The following is a 7,014-nucleotide window of genomic DNA, read 5'->3' as shown; positions in this document are numbered from 1 at the left end:
AATTATCTTATCTTTCTTTTCCCCAAATCCTATTTTCTCTTTTCCCACCTTATTTTTTCCTTCTTCCTTCTTCCTTCTTTCTCACCTTCTACTCTCTCTCTCTCTCACCCCCATTAACAAGGTTTTCTTTTCTTCTCCCCCCTTATTTTTCTACTATTCTTCTTATTTTTATATGTTATCTTCTTTTCTTTTCTTTTTACTTCCATTATCCATATTTTCTTTTTCTTTCTTTTTCCTTTTTACTTGGTGTTGGAAATTTATTTGAGTCATTATTTCTCATTATATGCTTGTGGATTGTTGTAAAATTGTTTTGCAATTATATACCTTTTTAAAGGGTTGCTTGTATGTTCACTTTAATACTTTCTATGCCTTATTTACCATGCATGCTATGTGTTTGTGAAAACGCCCATATGGCATTATGCACTTTCCTACGTTATTCTACTCTAACATTCAATGCTTGCTTTTCACAAATTCCCTTTACTATCGTATTAATTGAATTTAATTGTCAATACAAACGTGATGGCTAGTTTGTTACGAGTGATAACAAATTTGACTAATTAAATGCTTGAGCTATACTACTCATGCCTTTGCCTGCATGCCAATAAACCCCTTGTATTTAATTGTCCTCAACTGCACTTGCTTTTTTTTCATTGATGAACTTTTCACATGTAGTCATGACCATGTGTTAATGACATACTCTTTGCCGTGCATTAATTATCACTCATACAATCCTCTTCCTTGCTCTATCTCTTTAAATTTAATTTACTCTCTCTTCCCTTTTTCAGGATGGCCACCAAGAAATGCAAAGAGAAAGCTACTCCCAAATCAACAGCAAGGAGAGGAACAAAGAGAGCACTAGTGGCAGAGCCCTCTTCAACTGCGGTTAAACCCTCAACAAAAAGAACTAAGAGGATTATAAAGGTTGATGATAAAGAAAGAACCTTCCCAGCAAAGGACACTGCGCGATTTTCCAATCGCTACTGTGAGCAGATGTTCCCCATCCTGGCAGAAAGGAGTTACAACAACGAATACCTTCTTCTCCTCCCAAACCATATTGCTACCTTTGTTGAGCCAAAAATTGCACAAAGACAATGGGGTTTCCTATAGAGACAGCCGAGGCAGGTCAATCTTTCTTGGGTAGTCGAGTTCTACTCCAACTTCCACCTGCCAACCCTGCAGTCTGTCTTTGTCCGTCAGAAGCAAGTCTCCATTACAGAAGAGGCCATTCAAAGAGCTCTAGGTCTTCCCCCTGTTCCAGAAGGATTGGATGCCTTTCAAGAAGCCGCACTCAAGCGCCAAATGTACCAATTTGACTGGGACACCGTTCTCAGAGTTATCGCACTACCTGGCAGCCGTTGGATCTACGGATACCATCGTACCTGCCCTAAGGGAATATCGGCTTCAGTACTTACCTTGGAGGCTCACGTATGGGCACAGATCATGTCCCATTACGTCTTTCCGAGCACTCACGAGTCCTCCTTCACTGCGGACATGGCCGTTCTACTACGGTGCATCCTTATAGACCAACCTCTAAACCTACCAAGACACATCCGGAATGCCATGGGACACGTATAAATTGCGGGCAACTTACCTTTTCCCCCCTTGGTCTCAGATCTTGTCTCAGTAGCCGGAGTCTCCTACAGAGCTAGGGACACCAAAGCCATGCTTCCACGGGATGATCAGTATGTCCCTAACAGGAAATACATCAGACCTCCACCAGCCGCCACAAGCCATCAGACTGAACCGGTTGAAGATATTCCTTCTTCAACACCACAAGCACCTACAACAGACCAACTGCTCCACAAGCACCACAAGCGCCGATTCACATACCTCAAGGAGCTGATTATGGGAAAATTCAAGGACTTAGACACCCCGGACTCCACTTCCTTTACCAGCACAGGAAGCCATGATGGTCCTGCCTGTGGAGACACTGCTACTAGCCCCCCTTTGTTCCTGACAGATGGCACCGAGGACGGTGCAAAGCCTTAAGTGTGGGGAGGTCGGTCAGTACCTAACTTCCGGAGGTAATTTCTCTTCCCTAAACACCAATGAATTAGGATATTTAGTTAGTTTTTCTTTTATAGAATAGGATAAATTGCATGCATGTTCTACTTGATTGAGAAGACAATAAGTTTCTTCTAAGACTCTATTTTTGGAACAAAATTTCACTAATTTTAATTAAAACTTTTATGTTAAATTTGCTTGAAGTTGTATTTGGAACATGATTTTTGAGCTAAAGAACACACAACCTCTGAGATTCGAGCCTCTATGCATGGTTACATTATTTAACCATAATTATTTTATTCTTGTGTGTTTGCTTCTCTATGATTGTGATCTATATTTTGTTCCATCCTATATGTCCAATGTTTATTATATTTATATGTTTGCATATGATTGAGACCATTAATTGTTTAGCTCACTTATCCAAATTAAGCATACCCTTTCAATTACCTTTGTTAGCCACTTTGAGCCTTTAAATCCCATTTGTTCTATATTTTACCACATGACTAGCCTTAAGCAGAAAAACAATTATATATCCCAAATTGAATCTTTGGTTAGCTTAAGATAGAATTGTGTGTGCTAATTAAGTATGGGAAATTGTGGGAACAAAAGATAATAAGGGAATGTGTCATGATAATGTAATGGGAATTTGGACACCTACTCATGTGAAACTATAAGAATCGAAAATCTATGTGCATTGATAAGCTATGTTTATTTTTATGTTTATGTTTAAAAAAAACCAAAAATATTCAATAAATAAATAAGGGGACAAAATTTCCCCAATGCTAAGTTAAGAATTCAAAGATCAATGCATGTATGATAAAATTAAAATAAAAAGTTGATACATGAGTATGGAATGTGAAAGGGAAATTCTGGGTAGCTAGGTATGAATTCTAAAGCTATATAGAATATATATGTATATATATGTTATGTTAAAGCTTGGGTTAATTAAAGATTCAGTTTATAAGCTTACTTAGCCATATATGTATCCTTACCATTACCTTGGCCCCATTACAACCTTGAAAAGACCTCATGATGTTTGCATTGGTATATTAAATGTTGTTGATTGATTAGGAGAAGAACAAAAATTAGAGAGCATGATTAGAGAAGGATAGAGTGATTGCCCTATACACTAGAGAGATTAGAGCGTACATACATCATCAGTGAGGGTTCAATGCTTAAAATTCTATGTTCCCTACTTTCATGAGCTACCTTCTTGTATTTTTATCTGTTCTTACTGCATGAGAATTGAATTAGTGGAATTTGATCTGTAATTGTTTTGAAGAGCTTATTTACTATTGATCAAGTAGACAAGAATCATATAGTTACATTCACATATATAGGTTGCATTGCATTGCATGAGTTTTACATGTTCCTACTCATTTATTTTATCTCCTTCAACTAAGCATGAGGACATGCTAATGTTTAAGTGTGGGGAGGTTGATAAACCACTATTTTATGGTTTATAATGTGCTTAATTGTGCGGTTTTATCATGGTCTTTACCCACTTATTCATATGATTAGCATGCATTTATATTTCCTTCCTAAAATTATTACATGATTGAAAACTTGCTTCCTAAGAGACTTTTAATTATGTATTTTAATTCTCCTTTATTCCATTCGATGCCGTGATCTGTGTGTTAAATGTTTCAGGCTTTATAGGGCATGAATGAGTTGGAGATTGGAAAGGAAGCTGGCAAAAATGGAAGGAACACAAGAAATTAAGGAGATGACCAGCGACAAGTGACGCGGCCACATGGCTTATGCGACTGGCGAAAGAGAGGAAATCGCAGTGACACGGCCGCATGGCTCACGCAACCGCGCGGATTGGAATAGCATAAGTGATGCGGAGGCATGGACGATGCGCCCGCGTGGCAAAGCAAAACGCCGAATGACGCGTCCGCATGAATGATGCGATCGCGTGACGTGCGTGATCTGCATAATCTGCAGAATTCACTGGGGGCGATTTTGTGCCCTGTTTTGACCTAGTTTTCGGCCCAGAAAAGCAGGCTAGAGCCAGAGAACATGCAGAAACCAGAACAACATTCATTCCACACAATTTTTAGTTTTTAGATCTAGTTTTACTCCTCCTCTAGGTTTTCTCTCTACACGTTCATAGTTCATAGGATTTTATTTCTATTGCCCTTTGCATTGGGATATTGAGAAGAGTTATTATCTCATCAAGACTTCGTCATTCTAGTTCGTTTTCTTTACTTGGCTTTACTCTTCCATGTCCTTTAATTTACTCAATTTTACTATTGGATTATTTTAGAATTTATTAATACAAGAATTACTTTTATTTTTAATTGATTCTTTTGAGTTTTATTTATCATGTCTTTCTTTAATTCCCTTTCCTATGTTATGAGTTCCACATTCACGATGAGCGAGTAGTTCCCTAACTTGACGGGGAGTTGATTGAAAGGAACCCTTGAGTTGGGGTGCTTAAAAGAAAAATTGTAATTGGGTTTACTGTTGGAATGCTCTCTAGTCACTGACACTAATCCTTTTCAATTGAGCGGATTGGAACTTGTGAATAGAAACAGCATTCCAACTTGTTTGACTTTCTCTTACCTAGTAAGGGATAACTAAACAGAACAACCTTCAATTATCAATTAATCTTGAGAGTACTTCAACAAGAATAGGGCTTCCAACTAATCTACTCCCAGTCAAGGCTTTTATTTAAATTACTTAATTTCTCCAATTTAATTTCCTGATTATTCAACTCAAACTCCTTTTGAAAACATCTGATTAATAAAATAGCACACCTTTCTGCAACTCGTTGGGAGACGACCTGGGATTCATACTCCCAGTATTTTAATTTTAATTTTTGTGACAACCCTTCTAAATTGATAAGTGGATTTCTGGTTGGTTAAGAACTATACTTGCAACGCATATCTTATAACAATTCTTAATTCGCCAATTTCCGCCACGTCACGTGCCACGCCCAGCTTGGCGTGCCACGCCCCTTTTGTGTCCTCCATTGTGGCTCTCTGGAATTTTGTATCAGCGTGCCACGCCCAGTCTCTCGCGTGCCACGCCCATATGCATGCTTTGAATCTCTTCTCTGGACTTTAGAACTGGCGTGCCATGCCCTGCTCCTGGCATGCCACGCCAGTGCGTTTTTGTGGAGTTTGCTTCAAGTGTCACGCCAGTTTCACACGCCCAGCTTCTTGTTTGTCTTCCACCAAATTTTTGATATTTTTCTCACCTGAAATTCAGCACAACTTATCTCAAAGTGGTGTACCATAATATTTATCAAATAATGCATCAATTGTACTGATCAAATGAGATTTATGCTCTTTTATGGTCTTCTTTATGTAAGAAAGAAGGGTAGATAATGCAAGTCATCATATGTCTAAACTTGAACTGAATCTTGTATTTGTTTGCTGAATTTTTTCTATATGTCTAAACTTGAACTAAATCTTGAAGTGACAAATCAGAGACTGAGGAAGGTTGTTAGAAATATTGGAAGCTACATATTAGTAATTAGTATTTATTTAAGCTTTGTTTTATTTCAGTCCTTTGGTAGTTATCTTTTTGCTGTTGTTGCTGCCACCTCTCTTGATTTGCTTCTGCTGTAGTACTGCTGCTGCTATTGTGGTATGAATTTATTTTCTGTTCTGCGGTGCTAGTTGACTATCTTAATTTTAGTCTATACTTTTCACTTTAATTTATTTTCAAAATACGAGCTACTTTAATCCTAGTTGCTACTGTCCAATTTTAATCTATGAACGAAAGTAAACATTTTTTTCTTGGACATTTATAATTTAATTTAAAAAACTCTGGCAGTTTCTATAAAGGCAACTAAGATAATAAATGTTATGTTGCTATTATTTATATGTTTTGTAATAGAATCTCTAATTAAATTAAAATAATTGATAAGGTAAACAAAAATAATTAAAGTTTAGAGGGCTGGTGCACAGAAATTGTGATCATCAACAATGGCGCCAAAGGCTTGGTGCTCTCAAACGTGAATCACACTTTGTCAGAACTTTGCACAACTAACCAGCAAGTGCACTGGGTCGTCCAAGTAATAAACCTTACGTGAGTAAGGGTCGATCCCACGGAGATTGTCGGCTTGAAGCAAGCTATGGTCACCTTGTAAATCTCAGTCATGCGGATTCAAATGGTTATGGTGAATTGATAATTAAAACATAATTAAAATATAAACTAGGATAGAGATACTTATGTAATTCATTAGTGAGAATTTCAGATAAGCGTATAGAGATGCTTTCGTTCCTCCTGAACCTCTGCTTTCCTGCTGTCTTCATCCAATCATTCCTACTCCTTTCCATGGCAAGCTGTATGTTGGGCATCACCGTTGTCAATGGCTACATCCCGTCCTCTCTGTGAAAATGGTCCAATGCACTGTCACTGCATGGCTAATCATCTGTCGATTCTCGATCATACTGGAATAGGATTTACTATAATTTTGCATCTGTCACTACACCCAGCACTCGCGAGTTTGAAGCTCGTCACAGCCATCCCTTCCCAGATCCTACTCGGAATACCACAGACAAGGTTTAGACTTTCTGGACCTCAGGAATGGCCGTCCATGGGTTCTAACTTATACCACGAAGACTCTAATATCTCGGACTCAGCCCCCTGTATTAGATACCTAAGAGATACTTATTCTATCTGATCTTCATGTAGAACAGAAATGGTTGTCAGGCACGCGTTCATAGGTGAGAATGGTGATGAGCGTCACATAATCATCACATTCATCATGTTCTTGGGTGCGAATGAATATCTTAGAATAGGAATAAGCTTGAATTGAATAGAAAAATAATAGTACTTTGCATGAATTCATGAGGAACAGCAGAGCTCCACACCTTAATCTATGGTGTGTAGAAACTCTACCGTTGAAAATACATAAGTGATAATGGTCCAGGTATGGCCGAATGGCCAGCGTCCACAAAGGTCTAAGATAGCATAAAACTAATCAAAGATGTCTAATACAATAGTAAAGGGTCCTATTTATATCAGACTAGTTACTAGGGTTTACAGAAATGA

The sequence above is a fragment of the Arachis ipaensis genome, chromosome B8, assembly GCF_059453495.1.
Source record: "Arachis ipaensis isolate K30076 ecotype BB chromosome B8, ASM5945349v1, whole genome shotgun sequence".
NCBI classification, from domain to species: domain Eukaryota; kingdom Viridiplantae; phylum Streptophyta; class Magnoliopsida; order Fabales; family Fabaceae; genus Arachis; species Arachis ipaensis.
This window is presented reverse-complemented; position numbering follows the sequence as displayed.